This window comes from Macrobrachium rosenbergii, unplaced genomic scaffold (genome assembly GCF_040412425.1).
Source record: "Macrobrachium rosenbergii isolate ZJJX-2024 unplaced genomic scaffold, ASM4041242v1 171, whole genome shotgun sequence".
NCBI lineage: Eukaryota > Metazoa > Arthropoda > Malacostraca > Decapoda > Palaemonidae > Macrobrachium > Macrobrachium rosenbergii.
The window spans coordinates 2,214,821-2,236,820 of NW_027100729.1; the positions used below are offsets into that span (position 1 = coordinate 2,214,821).

The window sequence follows — 22,000 nt, forward strand, 5'->3', positions numbered from 1 at the left end:
TATTTGAAAAGAGGAAATTGCAGGTTTGGTGAAACATGTTATTACAAACATCCCAAGATATGTCACAATTATGAGATCTATGGCAAATGTGCATATCTAGATGGCTACGAAGAGGAATGCAGCGATCTACATCCAAAAATATGTAGAAACTAGAAAGAAGGAAATGGATGTAGGTTTAATAAGAAATGTAGGTACATGCATCCTGTAGCCATGAAAAACCAAAATCAAAATCAAAACTAAATACATATAAAAAATCAAGGTAAAAATGAAACAAATAAAGAAAGGAACAAAGATCATGTGATGAAGGCAAAAAGCAAGCCAACAACACATTATGAAATGTCAGCACCACGATATGAGGCATCAGCACCTAGATATAGCACAAGGAATAAGCAATGTATCTATGATGCTAGAGGATGGTGCAGATATGGAGATAAATGCAGGTTTATGCACAAAATGAATAAATATGAAGCTGGAAGATCAAATATAATGGAAAAATTGGATTTTTTTAATGTACGAATTTCTGGAAATGAAAAAAAGATCAACATATCAGAACAGGAAAGAGACATGGGAAAATCCTTATTATTACCTATATTAGATAATGGAGATAATACGCAAACCATCATAGTGATGAACGCGCAGGGTTTAGTTTCGAGTAACTCAAAAAGAAAGATAGAGTTCTTAGAAGAACTAACCCAAAATGAAAAAATAGAAATATTGAATATAAGTGAAACCTGGTATTCCCAAGAGACTGGTAATGATGACCAGATAAAGTGTTTCCAAACTTATAGATCAGATAGAAAAAATAGAAATCAAGGGGGAACCGCGATATATGGGAGAGATACCAATCAAGGAAAAATCTGTGAGAAATATAGTAACACAGAATGTGAATTAATAGCGGTAGAATTTGAATCTGAAAAATTAGTGAACATTGTAATATACAGACCCCATAATACTAAAGAGTTTGATATAATAATTGACAAATTGGATGAAATATGTAGAAATCACAAGGACTGGACTATACTCCTATCCGGAGACTTTAACTTTCCTTTTGTAGAATGGAAAGAACGAATAGGAGACTATGGTTGTATTTATACATATAAAAAAAGAGAGCAATAGTAGCGCAGAAGATAAGAGGCAATTTGAAAAGCTATTAGATATGCTACTAGAACATAACATTCAGCAAATAAATCACCTGCCAAAAAGAAAGAAAAATATTTTAGACCTAGTATTTGTGAACGAGGTGAAGTATGTTAAAGAAATAATAGTATATAACACAAGTATTTTGGACCATAATGTCATAGAACTAACAGTCCGTTCTAAAGCACACGGAAACAGAGAAAAGCAAGAGACGAAAAAATGGGAAGGATAAGGAAAATACAACTTCTATAGTAAGAATATAAATTGGTCAAAAATAAATGAAGAATTAAACAAAGAATGGGAAAACATATTTGTAAGTGATAATATACAGGTAAATACCGATATATTATATAAAATATTAGAGGAAATAGTGGAAAAATATATACCGAAGAAAAAAAGTAAACATCAGTCACGAATTCCAAGAGACAGAAGGATCTTGTTCCAGAAAATCAGAAAGTGGAAAAAAGGTCTTGCAAAAGAAAAGAATGCATGGAAAGTGATGGAACTAAAAAGTAAGATAGAAAATGCAGAACAAAAGATTATACAATCAAAAGAAAATGAAAAATGGAACCTAGAAGAAAAGACCCTACAAAATATCAAGCAAAAACCTAAAAATTTTTTATTCAAACGCAAAAAGATGAATAAAATAAGAGTAGAAATAGGCCCTCTAAGAATTGAAGGGCGATTAACGAATGAAAAAAGGAAATATGTAACATATTAGCAGAAAGATATAAGAGTGAATTTACACCTAGAATTGACAATGAAGATAATGATACAGAAATAAGAGATGAAAATATTGAATATTTATCGGATATAGATATTACAGAAGCTGATATTGTGCAGGCTATTAATGAAATTAAAAATGGATCAGCAGCAGGACCAGATGGCGTACCTGCCATATTGTTAAAGAAAGTGGTTCATTCAATCGCAAAGCTGCTAGCAATATTATTAAGACGAAGTATAGATACAGGCAAGATTTATGATGAGCATAAATTAGCGTATATTACTCTTACTTTCAAAAGTGGTTCAAGACTAGAAGCAAGTAATTATAGGCCTGTGAGTCTGACATCTCATATTATGAAAGGATATGAAAGGGTAATGAAAAAAAATATAATCAAACATTTAATGAAAAATAGATTGTTCAATATAGGACAACATGGTTTTGTACCCGGAAAAAGTACACAAACCCAACTGTTAGTCCACCATGAAAGCATATATAAAAATATGATAAATGAAAAAGATACAGATGTGGTTTACCTAGACTTTGCAAAAGCTTTTGACAAGGTAGATCATAATATATTAGCGAAAAAAATTAGAAAACATAACATTGTTGACAAAGTAGGAAGATGGATAAAAGAATTTTTGCAAAACAGAAAACAGATAGTGATTGCAAACGATGAGAAATCAGATGAAGCTACGGTAATATCCGGTGTACCACAAGGTACGGTGTTAGCTGCATTGCTGTTTGTGATTATGATTGCAGACATAGACAGTAATGTTAAGGACTCAGTAGTAAGAAGTTTTGCAGATGACACAAGAATAAGTAGAGAAATTGCTTGTGATGAAGATAGGAACTCGCTACAAAGAGACCTAAACAAAATATATAAATGGGCAGAGATAAATAGGATGGTATTTAACTCTGATAAATTTGAATCAATGAACTATGGTGATAAAGTAGGAATGCTATATGCATATAAAGGACCTAATAATGAGACAATCACAAACAAGGAAGCAGTTAAAGACCTTGGTGTGATGTTGAATAGGAATATGTTATGCAATGATCAAATAGCAATTCTATTGGCAAAATGCAAAGCAAAAATGGGAATGTTGTTCCGACACTTCAAAACAACAAAAGCTGAACACATGATTGTGCTTTATAAAACGTACGTACGTAGTCCACTTGAATAATGCAATATAATATGGTACCCACACTACCAAAAGGATATTGCACAATTAGAGAGTGTACAAAGGTCATTTACAGCTAGAATAGATGAAGTTAAGGACCTTGACTACTGGGAAAGACTACAATTCTTAAATTTTATAGTCTTGAAAGGAGAAGTGAATGCTACATGGTAATCCAAGCATGGAAACAGATAGAAGGAATTACCGAACACATCATGGAGCTAAAAATATCAAAAAGAGCAAGCAGAGGTAGATTAATAGTGCCAAAAACTATACCAGGAAAATTAAGGAAAGCACACAGGACATTAATCCACCACGCACCAGCATCGATAATGCAGCGTCTATTCAATGCGCTACCAGCTCATCTGAGGAACATAACAGGAGTGAGCGTAGATGTGTTTAAGAATAAGCTCGACAAATATCTAAGATGCATCCCAGACCATCTAAGACTGGAAGATGCAAAATATACAGGAAGATGCGTTAGCAATTCTCTGGTAGACATCAAAGGTGCCTCACACTGAGGGACCTGGGGCAACCCGAACGAACTGTAAGGTCTGTAAGGTAAGGTAAGGTCAGCCGGCTGGGGGAATTGAACTCCGACCCATCGAGTGACAGTCTGAAGCTCAACCGACTCAGCCAACGAAGGGCTGTACCTCATTCTCATTACAGAAGTATCAATTTTCGAAAGGACCTTGCCGTATGTATGTAACATTAGTATTTTCATTAACAAACAAATAATGCCTCCTCATACTGACGCTGCCCTCTTCCAAAATCTTTATAGCCTTCTCTGTTCCCTAAACCTCTCGTTTTATTCTCATTCCTCTTTGTATTCTATTAAAGCTCATAGAATTTCCTGTGTCAGTGTAAGGCTTTCTTGTGGCCTCCTTGGCCAGATTGTCACCAACTTCATTTAATGAAATACCAATACGTGATGGAACCCAAATGAACTTGATAATTATTCCTTTCCCCTGTAACCGACAAACCAACCCTTTACAGAGAGCAGCCACCTCACAACTATTATAGTAGGTGTTTTGCTATTTAAGGCTAACAAAGCACTCTGGGAATCAACAAATACAAACATATCCTTCACTTTATTAACAACCATTTTGAGTCCCTCATGTATAGCACGTAACTCTGCTACCATAGATGATGTTTCATCTTCAATCCTCTTAGACATCATTTCATCCACGCTACCATCATTTTCATAATATTCACGAACAACCACACCACAACCAGCTTTATTACCATTTACAGAGCCATCACATATATATATATATATATATATATATATATATATATATATATATATATATATATATATATATATATATATATATATATATATATATATATATATATATGAATGGTATTACACTTAGGTAACATATTCAATTTACTAAGAAAGTACTGTCTTAACGCATATACTGTATATTACACCCACTCTTTTTATAGTCCAACTTACTTATACATATGTTTAACCTACAACACAGCCATGGCTTTGGGCATATTACTCTTTCCAATTGAACGCAGTATTTAACAACGTCATATTTTAACACTATTTTGTATAGTTTTCTCAAGTACCCATTAGGTTTTTTCGAGATTCTACAGTTACCTGACATCATATCAATAGCCTTTTTTAAAATCTCCTCCCCCCTCCCTCCTTATACTGGGAACAACTGCTGCACAGACTATTTCTTGAATTCTTTCAGAGACACTTGAAAGATTCAACTCCATTCTCATGATCTCTATGCGCGTACTCATGGTACAACCTAGTATTATGCGCACTGCTTCATTTTGTATTATTTCTAACTTCTTTAATTCTCTCTCCGGATAACACATTAACATTGGGGCTGCATAATCAATAACTGAACGAACTCTGCCTATGTACATCATTCGCAATACAGGTATACTGGCACCATTACCTCGGTTAGCCAATACCTGCAGAGGTCTTAACCTTGCCAGGCAAATATTTCTAACATAATTGACCTCATCCATACTTTTGTAAAAACCAATATACATACCAAGATATTTATAAGTTCCTACCATTTCCAGCTGCCTCCCATTAATAAATGATATCTCATTTTCAATTGGAGAACGTGATTGAATTTTACTTTTATTCTCATTAATAACTAATCCGATGTGTAAGCATAAATTATGTAGATCAGCTAAAGCTTCTTTCAAAACAAACTCATTTGTGCACTGAATCATAATGTCATCAGCATGTATTACAACTTCTGTACCACTAGGAAAGGAATCCCTTGCAATGCGATCCATTAACACATTAAACAGAGTTAGACTTAAAACTGCCCCTTGTGGCGTACCCAACTTCATATCCATTGCTTCAGACTCATGCCCTTGAAACCAGACCTTAGCCCTCCTTTCACTTAGGTAACTTTCAGTCCACTTTAACATTGATCCCTTAATGCCTTTATTCAGAAGCTCTTCAAGTATGACATCTCTATTTGCCTTGTCAAATGCTCCTTTGAGATCAATAAATGGCCTGCATTTTACAGTGCTATTACACAGCACTCTTAGAACACAATCTGTTGTACCCTTTCCCTTGATAAAACCATACAGATTTTGAGAGAATTGATCACCAATAATAAAAAGTAATCTATTAAGAATCATCCTTTCCATTAATTTGCATATGCAGGATGTTAATGATATGGGTTGATATTCCGCATTACTCTTAGGTACAGGAACAATCAATGCCAATTTCCATTTAATGGGTAATTTGCCATTTCCAAAACAAAGATTGATCAAATCAAGTAGTGGGCTATCTTCCATCATTATAAGACAATTAACTATTTCATATGTTATCCCATCTTGCCCAGGAGCAGTCGACCCACCTTTTTTAATTCCAAACAACAATAATTTCATCTTTTGTAAAGGGCAAACTAGTCTCATCCACATATCTATTTGCATTCTTACTAACAGTCGTCTCTTTGAACGATGTTTATGTAAACTAGCCTGAATATTGTTTGGTAAATTACTAAAACTAGAGGCAGATGCTCATTTCTTCACGAGTTCATTTGCCATTCCTTTTGGGTCATGATGCGCAACATTTTTTCCTTCTGATCCCTCTGACTTTATTTACAGCATTCCATACCCCACTTAGAGACTTCATAAAAGATACCTCCTCTATAAACCGGTCCCAGTATTTCTTTTCCTCTTACTTTTTTTTCGTATCTCAGAAGTACCTTCTGCTATTTGTTTCATTGCCTCTCTACTACTTGCATCATTAGGATTCATATTCCACTTCCATTGTGCTTTTCTTAAAAGATTGTTCCAACCCTTTATTATTTTGTCATCAGTATACTTTACTTTTTTGGAATTCATGATAGGAAAGTTCTCCTTGTTCACCTTTACATGCAATATGGAATCTATTACTTTAAGCAAATCATCCAGAAACACATACTCGTCATTTCCATGTCCATTTACAAATTTGTAGTCCTTATACCACTCAGCAACCTTAGCCATAAATGTAACTTTCTCAACATTCTTGATAGTTAATCTTTTCCGTTTCTGACTGTAAGTTGTCCTTTGTACACCCAGACTCACCTCAGTAGCAAAATGATCACTTACTAAGTTACCAGCAACTGAAGCAGAAGCTTCATACTCAGTCATATTAAATAGCAAAGCATAGTCAATTCTCCCACCTCTCACATGAGTGGGGTCTCTATTCCCCAAAACACAAAATCAAAAGAATCAACAATGCTGTTCATGACAAACCCATTTTTATTTGAACCCCCATTATTTCGAAATTTTTATGCCGGGCATTGAGATCGCCCAGTAGTAAACACTTTTCTTCAAAAATACATACAGGCAAACTTTCAATGTTCAACATATCACTATGAACATACACATTAATAATATATATATATATATATATATATATATATATATATATATATATATATATATATATATATATATATATATATAACAATCGTTAACATACAATTTCAAGGACACAAACTCTGTACCATTAATCATAACAGAATCGCATAAAATAGCAGGAATGCTATTCTTAATGAAAGCAGTTAACCCTCTGGTGTTATCCTGTAGGCTTGCAGGAAATTCAAAACTTTGATTGATATCCTGACAACTGAAAGCCAGCACCATTGACCCCAACCTCCGGAGATAAGAAGATTTCGTCACAGGAACCTGTGTTTATTTTCGCTATGTATTTTGGTCTTTATATCTTGTGATTTAATGTACTCAGGCACTGGTAACAATTCATGGAGCATCGTGAAGCGATGTGAGTACACAGACTTGGGTGAAAACTTGTATAAGTACAAGAATAGTGCAAAATAGAGACTAAAATAGACTAAGGGTATTGGAAACGTTTGTTTATACCTCGAGGCAGAGCCGTATATATACGGCTCTGCCTCGAGGCGTTTGCCTTGGGGATGGTCCGTTTTCTATGATAAATTTCACCCGTTCTCTTTGGTGTTTTATGAGTCACAGCACTAAAACAACATGGATTCGTTTCCAAGTTATTTAAGGAGAAAGGACTCCATTGGTCTACAGTTCCTGGGAGGTTATATGTCCATCGAAAATGTATGTAATGTGTTATTCAGAGAACTGACTCTTGATATTGCTGACCTTTTGGGTGTACAGAATGTAAGCAGGAATAAAGTAGTGGTTAAGTTCAGCTCAGAGAACAAATTCCTGGAAATAGCAAGGCAATTTGAGGATAAGCATATTAAGGTAAATGAGGTAGATAGTGTGAAAGTTGTGAATATAAGCACTTCGTATACATATGTATCGATTAGGAATGCACCCTTTGAATTGTCTGATGAATCGACAATAAACATTATGAGCAGATATGGAAAAGTGGATTCAATAAGAAGCAACAGATTCAGCATGGGACCCCTGAAAGGCCTGCTGAATGGGATACGGACAATAAAGATGAAGATTAGAGATAAAAATCCTTCACCGATAGGTGTGTCTGGTTTTGTGTAAGTATATTATATAATGGGCAGAGAAGAACCTGTTACAGATGTGGACAAGAAGGCCATCTAGTAAAAGATTGTAACATTGATATTATGGAAGGAACCAGGATGTGGAATGAAAACGACTTTCCTGACATAAGCAGGCAAAGAAATGATAACATATCAGAGAAGGAAGGATAATGGTGATAATAGAGAACAAACAAGAGAAGGAAATAACATTGAGGGACAAGAGGTAAATGATAGCCAAAGAGGAACTGATATTAGTGAAGAGAAGACTGATGTATGTAAGCACAAATAGTGAAGCTGACAAAGAACCAAGAGGAAATACTCAGGGAAAGGAAAGCCAAGAAGGTAAAAAAATAAATAAATAAGGAAGAAGGATTAGAAGAGGGAAATGAAGATCATCGAATGAGTGAAGACAGTGACGAAGAGATAGTATTTGCTCGTTTGCAGTTATCTATCTCCTGATGAAGTTGTGCAAGTAGAAACAGAAACAGAAGAAGCAGAGTAAGTGCACAGTGATGAAGAAATTATAAATAGAGGAAAGGTGGAATACGAAGAAGACGACATGCAGAAGTAACCGAAGAAATAGTCAAGAGTGAAGAAGTTGAGCAAATACCAACGGAAAAAGAAACTCATAAAGAAGAAAATGGTGAAGGTGAAAAAGATAAAGATGTTGAGTTTAAGAGGAATACTAAAATTCCAGAGGAAACCTTAATAGAGAGTGAGACGAAAGGCAACAAAAGAACCAAAGAAAAGAAAAGGGTAACAAGAATAGGAACGGAGATAAAAGTCAAATAGCAGGACGACAAAAATGGCAAGCTGCTACAGTTAACGACGACAATTCAGGTGTAAAAATGACCATTAAAAAGGACAATGGACAGAAATGCTTAAAAGTATCGAATAATAGTGAAGAAGAATGTTTTGTTTTTTCTGAGTTGTCTGTCAGACCCCTTAAATGAAAGCCAGGATTTGTTTGTTGATAATGTAGTAGATAATGGTCTTTCTAGTGATCAGAACTCTGGTAAACACAAACATGATGATGATAATAATAGTAATGGTAAAAATAGATGTTCTAAACTGGCTAAAATAGGTAAATAATTAGTATGCATTTATTTTAATATATCCTTTAAAATGGCTTTAGTTACTGCTTCATTAAATATTTGTGGTTTAAATGAGCTTAATAAGCAGCTGAAAGTAAAGATGTTAGTTGATCAATATAAAATTGACGTATTATACCTTCAAGAACATAATATTAGAAATGTGAATAAGGTAAAATATTTAGAGGATTACTTTGAGGTTGTAATGAATATGCCTACTAGCTTTAAAGGTGGTACTTGTTTTCTGTTGAATAAAAAGTCAAATGTTTCAGTTATTGACAGTGAAAAGGATGACACTGGAAATATATTATTTACAAGGATACGGTATAATGATATAAACCTCTCCTTATTGAATGTACGTATACGCACCGTCAGGTTCAAGTAAAAAGAGAGAGAGGGAGAATTTGTTCTCTGTGGATATTTTGTATTAATGAGCAACATAATATCAAATTTGATTTTTGCTGGTGACTTCAATTGCGTACTTTCGAGTAGAGATGTTAGTACAGGTAATGAGAGGTATGTATCAAAAGGTCTTAAATCTTTAGTACAGCATTTAGGATTGAGAGACGCTTGGTTTGCATTGAACAATATTCCCGAATATACGTACATCCTCGGTAATTATGCTTCAAGAATTGACCGTGTGTACGTGACTGACTTGTATAGTAATATTAAGAATTGTAAAAATATTCCATTATCTTTAACAGACCATAATATGATATTAGCTGAATTTCTGCTTGATAATCGTTGTAAAATAGGTAGAGGAATATGGAAGTTAAATGTTTCATTATTGGAGAGGGACGACTTCATGGAGGAATTTGAAAGATTATGGCATTTTTTAAAATATGAAAGAATAAAATACTCTAATATTATGGAATGGTGAGATACATTTGTGAAACCAAAATTAAAAGTTTTTCATAGGGCTGTCTAAACAAGCTATACGAGAGAAGTATAGTACTCTAAAATTTTTGCAAAATTATCTTGAATACTTATTAAGTAAAGCTTCTGTTGGTTACAATAAATTTGAAGAGATGAAGGCTATAAAAGATAGAATAAAATCAATAAAAGATGAAATATGTGAAGGTATAAAGATTAGGTTAAGGATATTTTTAGAAGAGAGAATAAATGGCGAAAGATTATCTGCACATTTATTAGGTAAAGAGAAACTCAGTTATGTCATATATTTGGGAAGAGATGTGTCATATTTTGAGAGTTGGTAAATAGTATTAGGCAACTGAGGTTAGAAAGTCTGTTTGTGACGCTCGACAACACATGTAAGGATCATTATGAAAAACTATTCTCAAAGGTAATTACTGATGAGCAGCTACAAGATAGTTTTCTTAATTGTATAGGGAGCACAATAACTGATGAGGACAGTGAAATGTTATGCAGAAAGGAATCTGTCGAAGAGGTATTAAATACATTAAAGATGATGAATAAAGGTAGAACTTCGGGTGAAGACGGTCTTCCTCTGGAATTCTATTTAGAGACATGGAATGTAATTAAGTCAGAGTTTTCTGAAATGATTAAGTTTGCGATAGATTTAGACACTGAATTAGGAAAAAGCCAAAAGAAGGGCATCTTGAAATTAGTACCTAAAAATGGTGATTTATTGTGCTTAAAAAACTGGGGACCTATTTTTTTGCTGAATACGGATTATAAATGCATTGCAAAAATTTTGGCTAATAGATTAAAAAAGTGTTCTTCATACAGTTATATCACGAGAATAGTTTTGTTCTGCTAAAGGAAGATCAATAGTGAAATGTAATACTCTAATTAGGGATGTAATTTATTATGCAAATGAAAATAAATTGGATTGTGCTCTAGTTAATCTGGATTGGAGTAAGGCTTTATCTTGATAGAGTTAATTTGAGGTTCATGTTTAAGACACTTTCACGGATGGGTTTTAGTGAGTTGTTTATCATGAAAATTAAAATGTTATATAATGGATGCCTAAGTGCAGTTTGTGTAAATGGGATTGTTAGTGGCTTTTTTCCTGTTGAGAGATCCATAAGGCAAGGATGTCCTGTGTCAATGATAGCATATAAATTGTTTCAAGAATCTCTGTACAGAACAATTAAACAAAGTAATGAAATTGTGCCAGTGAACCTCCCAAATGGGTTCCAGTGTTCTGTTGTTGGTTTTGCTGATGACAGCTCAGTTTTTGTTAGTAAAGAAAGAAGTATTAAAGTAGTATTTAGTATTATAAAGCAATCTGAGCTAGCTACTGGTGCAGAGCTAAATAGAGATAAGACTTGTGTCATGGGTTTAGGTAATTGGAAGGACGAAAATGTATGGCCACTTGATTGGATACAACAGGAAAATAAGTGTTGGGTATTAGGCATATTTATAACCGATGATTATAATGAAATGGTAGATGAAAACTGGGATGCTTTAATCAATAAAGTTCAGTTAAAAATAAATATGCTTTCGACTCGATACTTGTCTTTATATCAAAAGGTTATTCTTGGAAATTCTCTTATTTTAAGCAAAGTCTGGCACATGTGTCATGTATTTCCATTAGAGAAAGCAAAAATTATAGAACAATATATTTTCCGGTATTTGTGGTGTGGAACTTATCAACCAATTAAGAGGGATTCCTTGTATCTGCCAAAAACAGAAGGTGGTATTGGGGTTATTAATGTGTTTTATAAGGCAGCAGCTATTTTAACAAGTACGTTCTTGAATATTATGTTATATGTGATAGTTATGGACGTGCATTAGAGTAAATTTGTTGTGGGTTGTAGAGGATTGCCCTGACGTGTCTTATGTTGCTACTCCCTCCCTTTTATTATAATATAATTATTGGTAATGTAAGGAAATTATTGAGAATGCCTAAATTTCCACATGTCAAAAGTAAGAATATTTATCAGTATTTGATGCCAACCCATAAGCCCATTGTAATTGAGAGGTGCCCGTTGCATATATGGAGTAACCTTTTGCGCAAATTTGTTGACTCCTATCAAAGAAGTATTATGTATAGAGTTTTGTATGAATCCTTGGCTACTAAGGAAGGACTAAAGATATTGAATATTGCTGATAATGATTTCTGCAATAAATGTACGGAAAATGAAAATCATCTACATGTTTATTTTTGTAAATATGTTAAAAAAATTTGGAAGTGGTTCCAGAATTTGATTGAAGAGATATGTGATTAAAAGTTCAGTATCCAATAAAAGTATTCATGTTGGATTTCGATTATAAAGAAAAGAAGAAGAAAAATACATTAAGCATACTTATTATTGAGTATGTAAATTGTATGTGGTATTGTAGAAAAGAGGTGTTATCAAGTCAAATCATTTCAATATTAAAATGTAAAATAAATTACACAAAATGGGTATTATCAAAGGCATATGAACTTGAAAAACATTTCACAAGTAAATACGTGAATAATATTTGAATTCATGAAATTAATGCACTTCCGTTCCAAATTTTTCCTATTTATGATATATTGTTGATTTTTTAATGAAAATTTTTGCATATTAAATTAATGTTATTTGTAATATTTGAAATTATGAAATATACTCCATTTCAAATATCTTTCTTATGTTATATCGTTGATATAATTGTTATGAAAACTTTGTATAAAATTAATTGATATTTGTAATGAAATTTTAATAAATAAAAAAATTTTCCTCTAAGAAAATTAGTTTTAAAAAAATATCATGCACTGAATGCCAGCAAAACATTCAACATACTTAGGCAGTCCCTCAAAATGTTGTCTTGATAAAAGCTATTGGGCAGAGAATTTACGGAAGGGAAAAATAAAAATAAATTAGACATTCAATAGTGAAGGATGACCGAAGAATAGGTATGCATAGAAGTCAGTCATTTTATTTTTTTTTGTTTTTATCCACCTTTTCCTTACTACCGTAACAGTTACCCTATTCCCCCCCCCCACCCGCCATCGCTTTCCAGCGGTATATTACGATAAACTTATACTTATCTGTACAGAACTGTGTAGAAACTTTAAAAAAACATTATTCTAGAAGAAATCCATACACACGGAAAAAGACATTCACTTGATAAATCCTTCTCCTCACTTCGTGAGTTATTCGCTACTTGGCAACTCTTTCGTCATAGGGGTGAGATACTGCATGGAACGACAGTCGACTTAGTCTCGTGTAACACTGATTAATTCTGTTATTTTTTTTTTTTTTATTGCGTTGTCAGCGTTTCGCTGCGTGTGTTCATCTTCAATAAATGATAAACTAATACTGCTGCTGCTCAGGAGAAAGTGCACTCATTTAAATCAAGCATTTGTAGAGAAGAAAATGGGTAAATTTGAAACCAAAAGCCGGTGGCCGTCCGAACTGGGAAACCGAAGCAACATGGCGGGAATCCCCATCCCTTCACCCCCTCCCCCCCAGCAGGCCACCAAGATAATAATAACTCCTGGATGACCACAAAGAATGATACTATGGCCTTGTTTTATGGGCATGAGTGATTGGAAAACCGGTTTCCCTGTAGCTATTCATGGATAAAACTATCGATAAGTGTATGCAAATGTGTGTGTGTGTGAGGTGACTCTTGCTGATATCGAAAGTTTTGTTTTCTCCCTTCAGTGGAGGTTGTCACATAGGCCTACATAGGTATCTGCTTAATCCTGAAAAAAAAATTATTTACTGATTTCCAGCACAGGAGAAAAATTGCACTTTTATTAATATGAAATTGGGGAGGTTCTTGCAAATGTACTTTTAAAACTGGAATTTAGTGTGCCACTATAGGCCTAGGCTGAAAATTGAAGCCCATGCATATTACTGAGAAAATTGATTAATGTTGGGCAGAATTTTCATTTGCTGTCATCATCAATGTTAACAAACCTGGTGGCAGTAGTATGGGGGTACCCACTTAGCCAACCGGTGAAAGATGAAATGAAACCTGCCCTAATCATGAGACTAGCCTGTTAATCGGGCATGACACATCATACATTATGTATTCGATACGTTAGGCTTTATGAACTGTAGTAAGGTTAGGTTTTCGTGTTTATGGAACACCTGAACTGCGTGACTTGTGATTCAAATCTACTTATTCAATATAAATGGTAGCTCCCTCCCAGGTCGTACGTTCATATTTCGTTACATTTATTTGGAGCGCTTTCGTGTAACATATGCGAAGGACTATTTTGCATTAACGATATAGAGCAATGTTATTAGTTTTTAAATTGGTTATATGGTTGCAGTGTCCTGATTGGCTATATTAATGCGTATAGATGGGCTACACTGCAGCATCATTATGGACCAAGTTTTTAAACAGGCTATTATTTTTAAGGATTCACTTAATTTTATTCTTTCCTTTTGTGGTTATTGCTAAATTATTGGAGCAGTGTCCATTGTTTAATACATAATTATATGTAACTATTACAAACTGTGGTAGAGCAAATGATGAAATTCTCATTACGTATTATGAATTACAAGGCTGTAGAATTTCCTACCTTTTATTCACAAAAGGGAGGAAAATACAACACACAAAATGAGCTGGTGTCAATGAGCAACACACCACGATTTTATATATATATTGTGATGGGTCGTTTTACCACCATACAATACACTTGTATAATTATCCAATATATATTATATATATATATATATATATTAGTAATGAAATATATCACAAGATATCAACCAATATGTGCAAAACCAATTTGGGGGTGAAAATAAACATAAGAAAAATAATTAATTTTAATACATGAAGATATAGACAGAAATGACGCCTGAACCACTAAATACAATCATTATAATGAAAAAACAATTATATAATATATAAAGAAAACATATATTAATAAATGAAAAACAACACATTCAAATATGCATGTATGTATGTATGTATGTGTGAAAGGAGGAAACAGAGAGAAAACTGACTGTATATATTTCAGAAAAATACAGCACTTTAACATTACTGTGTTATTTAGTGTGATGAAAGAGAGTTAGCTGTAAGATGGAACTGGGTTAAGCTAAGTCAGTTGCAGAATCATTGTATTCAGCAAATAGTTGGTCATCTCAGCAGTTAACCTGATGAACACACGATATTGGCTCTGTCATATGACCGAGTTGGTATGATCCAACATGAGGCGTCTTGACGTTAGAAATCTAGATTTTGTGTCTAATTCTGCCCAAAAATTAGTCCGATCGTTCATTAGCGGAGCTAGAGCGGTATCTCAACCATTATCTTTGAGTGTTGCAATCTCTTAGAATTGGCAGAATAAGGTACAGTTCAGACTCTTCAGTTTTTCTGTGTGAATTGTGGACTTGTGTTTTTACCATGTTTCAAGACATTTTTGAACTTGTGTGGGAAGTGGCCAAAGCCTTTTACCATTTCAATATTCTATTTTATTGTGTTCTATTTTTCCAGTATATACTCATGCATTTTAGACTTTTCATTATTATGTTTTGCACTTGCATATTTTTGGGAGATTATTATTTGTGCTTAATTCTTTCGACAGATGTCGGTGGTGGGAATATTGTGGTGAGAACATTGTGATGGTGATGACATTGTGTGGCATGATGTTATCATGGTGGTGTGATTATAGAAAGACAGATGCAAACCTTGCAATGTCTAAATTTCCCATGTGGTAGACTTTTTGAGACTAGACCTTACAATGTCTAAGATAGAGTATGTGAGAGTTTTTGAATTGGCAGGCTATTAGCCACAATCAGATTTTTGGTTGGACTGAGACTAAATCTTGAGTTAGATGTTTTTCACTTGATGATTTCATTTATGATGCATTTTAATCTTTGCTTTGTTTCTTCATTACTTGTTGGGTTGTTTTAAATAATAAATCTATTTTTATAGGAAAGATTGCGTCAAATGATCCATTTCATTTCTTTAGTGTCATAAAATGCAAGAGAGAGAAGAGAGAGAATTATATAATTGAGAGAGCATGAATGCTGAGAGAGAGAGAGAGAAAAGAGAGAGAGAGAGAGAGAGAGAGAAGAGAGGATGCGTGAAACGGAGGCAGCTAAAGACTAACGCTGAGAGAAAAAGATTGTGGGACCAAGGATAGTGAGTGTTAGAGAGAGACCAGGGTCGAAATTCCATTGCCTTCTGGAGTACAAATTGGTATATTACACAATACAGTATTCCAACACAGAATATTGAGTCTGTTTCAAGGGGGTTACATATATAGCGGTCTTTGGATTTGGTTAAGTGCCCATTCCTTTCGAGTTCATGTATTTCAGTTGCAGACTTATATGCATTGCCTTTTGACTTACGCCTAACGGTTTCTCTCTCTCTATCTCTCTCTCCTCATTGCAAAAATGTTCTCTCTCTCTCTCACTTTTCAACAATTATACTTCAAAATGACAATATGAGCATCTTAACCCTCGTGGAATACATTAGTGGTTAGTGAAATTCATTCTCTTGAATAGCCCTTTGATCGCAATTTTCACTTGAAATTCAGTTTTAGTTTCGTTTATTATGCTTGAAACCTTTCTTATCAAAATAAAGATATATAAAACTGAAGAAATAGGAGCGAATCATTATACAGAGAATCAGAGAACATTAATGAATAGACCTACAAGTATAATCAGGTAAATATTCATTGACGTTGCTAAATAAAGAAACCATAAAAGCACCAACATAGATGTAGTTTTGATAACATGAAAATATGAATATCTACCTTTAAACATTTTGATCATTTAGTAAAGACCTTACCCAAGATCTTGCCTTACCCCAAGAGCGCGTGAGCAAACGAGTGAAGACTATATAATATGCCTCAGAAAACTTGTCTTGATACCAAGGAAGGAGACGGAGGCGGAGGAGGAGGAAGGAAGATTATCATTAAGCGATAACGATGATCCTTCCTTCCCCCATTGATGGAGTTGAGAGGAAGAGAGACAGAGCCAGACTGAAAAACACTGAAGGAGAGAGAGAGAGAGAGAGAGAGAGAGAGACTACCTTAATATGTGAATAACAATGATATTAACCATGACGTAGAGCAAGAGAACATTAGACATATAAAGGAGGAGGTAGGCAAGGATGCTTTTATGATAGAGAGAGAGAGAGAGAGAGAGAGAGCAAGATGAGAGAGAGAGAGAGAGAGAGAGTTGAATTAATTATTAATCATTATCTGTTGATGAAGAGAACATTAGATATATAAAGGATCTAGGCAAGGATGCTTTATTGAGAGTTCCTGTGGAAGATAGAGAAAGAGAGAGAGATTAAGAGAGCCAGAGATTAATAATGGTATTAATCATTATGTAAAGGAAGAGAACATTAGATATATAAAGGAGGAGGTTAGGCAAGGATGCTTAATTTATTGAGAAAGAGAAGAGAGAGAGAGAGAGAGAGAAGAGAATAATAATGGTATTAATCATTCTGTAAAGGAAGAGAACATGAGATATAAACAGGAGGACGTCACTTTATGAGTGTATTGAGAGAGAAAAGAGAGAGAGAGAGAGAGAGAGAGAGAGAGAGAGAGAGAGAGGGAATAATAGTATGGTATTAATCATTATGTAAAGGAAGAGAACATGAGATATATAAAGGTCCAGGTAACAAGGATGCTTTTTTAGGAGAGAGAGAGAGAGAGAGAGAGAGAGAGAGAGAGAGAGAGAATACAAATAATGGTATTACTCATTATGTAAACCTAAGAGAACATTAGATATATAAAGGAGGAGGTAGGCAAGGATGCTTTTATGAGAGAGAGAGAGAGAGAGAGAGAGAGAGAGAGAGAGAGAGAGAGAGAGAGAGAGTAATAATAATGGTATTAATCATTATGTAAAGGAAAGAACATTAGATATATAAAGGAGGAGGTAAATTAAAGGATGCTTCTTCAATATTGATTCAGACAATGAGAGAGAGAGAGAGAGAGAGAGAGAGAGAGAGAGAGAGAGAGAGATAAATAATAATGTATTAATCATTATGTAAAGGAAGAGAACATTAGATATATAAAGGAGGAGGTACACCAGGCAAGGATGCTTTGAATGAGTGTATTGAGAGAGAGAGAGAGAGAGAGAGAGAGAGAGAGAACAAGAGAGAGAGAGAGAGAATAATAATGGTATTAATCATTATGTAAAGGAAGAGAACATTAGATATATAAAGGAGGACAAAGGCAAGGATTTTTATATATTTAGATTGAGAGAGAGAGAGAGAGAGAGAGAGAGAGAGATCTTCTAGAGAGAGAGAGAGATAGATCGGGTTAATAATGATATTAATCATTATATCAAAAGGAACAGAACATCCATATATATATAAAGGACCACAGGTGACGGCAAGGATGCTTTTTGAGTGTATTGAGAGAGAGAGAGAGAGAGAGAGAGAGAGAGAGAGAGAGAGAGAGAGAGAGATATAGAGAGAGCAAAATAATGGTATTAATCATTATGTAAAGGAAGAGAACATTAGATATATAAAGGAGGAGGTAGGCAAGGATGTTTTATGAGAGAGAGAGAGAGAGAGAGAGAGAGAGAGAGAGAGAGAGACAGAGAGAGAGAGAGAGAGGGAGAGAGAGAGAGGGAATAATAAGGATATTAATCATTATGTAAAGGAAGAGAACATTAGATGTATAAAAATTTAGGCAAGGATGTTTTATTACCTGTTGAAGAGAGAGAGAGAGAGAGAGAGAGAGATTAAAGAGAGAGAGAGAGAAGAGAATAAATAGAATAATAATGATATTAATCATTATATAAAAGAAGAGAACATTAGATATATAAAGGAGGAGGTAGGCAAGGATGCTTCTATGAGTGTATTGCAAAGTTGAAGAGAGAGAGAGAGAGAGAGAGAGTTTCTACCAAATAATTAACCAGACTTATTTTTTACAAAACTTTCAGGGACCTGGTTGCCCCAGGTCTTTCAGTGTGAGGCGCCTTTGATGTCTACCAGAGAGTTGCTAACTTGTCATCTTCCGGTATATTTTGCATCTTCCAGTCTTGGATGGTCCGGGATGCATCTTAGATATTTGTCGAGCTTATTCTTAAACACATCTATGCTCACTCCTGTTATGTTCTTCAGATGAGCTGGTAGCGCATTGAATAGACGCTGCATTATCGATGCTGGTGCGTGGTGGATTAATGTCCTGTGTGCGAACACAAGTGTTCCTGGTATAATTTTTGGCACTATTAATCTACCTCTGCTTGCTCTTTTGATATTTTTAGCTCCATGATGTTTTGGTAATTCCTTCTATCTGTTTCCATGCTTGGATTACCATGCAAGCGTTCTCTTCTCCATTCAAGACTATATAAATTTAAGAATTGTAGTCTTTCCCAGTAGTCAAGGAGATTAACTACTTCTATTCTAGCTGTAAATGACCTTTGTACATTTTCTAATTGTGCAATATCCTTTTGGTAGTTTGGGTACCATATTATATTGCAGTATTCAAGTGGACTACGTACGTACGTTTTATAAAGCATAATCATGTGTTCAGCTTTTCTTGTTTTGATGTGATCGGAACAACATTCCCATTTTTGCTTTGCATTTTGCCAATAGAATTGCTATTTGATCATTGCATAACATATTCCTATTCAACATCACACCAAGGTCTTTAATGCTTCCTTGTTTGTGATTGTTTCATTATTAGGTCCTTTATATGCATATAGCATTCCTACTTTATCACCATAGTTCATTGATTCAAATTTATCAGAGTTAAATACCATCCTATTTATCTCTGCCCATTTATATATTTTGTTTATTTCTCTTTGTAGGAGTTCCTATCTTCATCACAAGCAATTTCTCTACTTATTCTTGTGTCATCTGCGAAACTTCTTACTACTGAGTCCTTAACATTACTGTCTATGTCTGCAATCATAATCACAAACAGCAATGCAGCTAACACCAATACCTTGTGGTACACCGGATATTACTATTGTAGCTTCATCCGATTTCTCACCTGTTTGCAATCACTATCTGTTTTCTGTTTTGCAAAAATTCTTTTATCCATCTTCCTACTTTGTCAACAATGTTATGCTTTCTAATTTTTTTTTGCTAATATATTATGATCTACCTTGTCAAAAGCTTTTGCAAAGTCTAGGTAAACCACATCTGTATCTTTTTCATTTATCATATTTTTATATATGCTTTCATGGTGGACTAACAGTTGGGTTTGTGTACTTTTTCCAAGCGTCAAAACCATGTTGTCCTATATTGAACAATCTATTTTTCATTAAATGTTTCATTATATTTTTTTTCATTACCCTTTCATAAACTTTCATAATATGAGATGTCAGACTCTCAGGCCTATAATTACTTACCTCTAGTCTTGAACCACTTTTGAAAGCAGTAGTAATATATGCTAATTTATGCTCATCATAAATCTTGCCTGTATCTATACTTTGTCTTAATAATATTGCTAGCGGCTTTGCGATTGAATAAACCACTTTCTTTAACAATATGGCAGGTACGCCATCTGGTCCTGCTGCTGATCCATTTTTAATTTCATTAATAGCCTGCACAATATCGGCTTCTGTAATATCTATATCCGATAAATATTCAATATTTTCATCTCTTATTTCTGTATCATTATCTTCATTGTCAATTCTAGGTGTAAATTCACTCTTATATCTTTCTGCTAATATGTTACATATTTCTTTTTTTTCATTCGTTAATCGCCCTTCAATTCTTAGAGGGGCTATTTCTACTCTTATTTTATTCATCTTTTTTGCATATGAATAACAAATTTTAGGGTTTTGCTTGATATTTTGTAGGGTCTTTTCTTCTAGGTTCCATTTTTCATTTTCTTTTGATTGTATAATCTTTTGTTCTGCATTTTCTATCTTACTTTTTAGTTCCATCACTTTCCATGCATTCTTTTCTTTTCAAGACCTTTTTTCCACTTTCTAATTTTTGGAACAAGATCCTTCTGTCTCTTGGAATTGTGACTGATGTTTATTATTTTTTCTTTGGTATATATTTTTCCACTATTTCCTCTAATATTTTATATAATATATCGGTATTTACCTGTATATTATCACTTACAAATATGTTTTCCCATTCTTTGTTTAATTCTTCATTTATTTTTGACCAATTTATATTCTTACTATAGAAATTGTATTTTCCATATCCTTCCCATTTTTCGTCTCTTGCTTTTCTCTTTTTCATGTGTTTTGGAACGGACTGTTAGTTCTATGCCATTATGGTCCGAAATACTCAAAATTGTTATATACTATTATTTCTTTAACATAGTTCACCTCATTCACAAATACTAGGTCTAAATATTATCCATTCTTGTTGGCAGGTGATTTATTTGCTGAATGTTATGTTCTAGTAGCATATCTAATAGCTTTTCAAATTGGCTCTTATCTTCTGCGCTACTATTGCTCTCTTTTTTTATATGTATAAATACAACCACAGTCTCCTATTCGTTCTTTCCATTCTACAAAAGGAAAGTTAAAATCTCCGGATAGGAGTACAGTCCAGTCCTTGTGATTTCTACATATTTCATCCAATTTGTCAATTATTATGTCAAAAAACTCTTTAGTATTAGGGGTCTGTATATTACAATGTTCACTAATTTTTCAGATTCAAATTCTACCGCTATTAATTCACATTCTGTGTTACTATATTTCTCACAGATTTTTCCTTGATTGGCATCTCTCCCATATATCTCGGTTCCCCCTTGATTTCTATTTTTCTATCTGATCTATAAGTTTGGAAACCCTTTATCTGGTCATCATTACCAGTCTCTTGGGAATACCTGGTTTCACTTATATTCAATATTTCTATTTTTTCATTTTGGGTTAGTTCTTCTAAGAACTCTATCTTTCTTTTGAGTTACAAAACTAAACCCTGCATGTTCATCACTATGATGGTTTCGTATTATTCCATTATCTAATATGGGTAATAATCAAGGATTTTCCCATGTCTCTTTCCTGTTGTGATATGTTGATCTTTTTTTCATTTCCAGAAATTAGTACATTAAAAAATCCAACTTTTCCATTATATTTGATCTTCCAGCTTCATAATTATTCATTTTGTGCA

General features: G+C 33.9%; 1 protein-coding gene across 1 annotated transcript in view; it reads left to right on the forward strand.

Moving 5' to 3' along the window:
• The window catches only part of LOC136838168 (uncharacterized), an 864,161-nt gene that overhangs the window by 180,121 nt on the left and 662,040 nt on the right, over positions 1-22,000 (forward strand). The window lies entirely within an intron of this gene.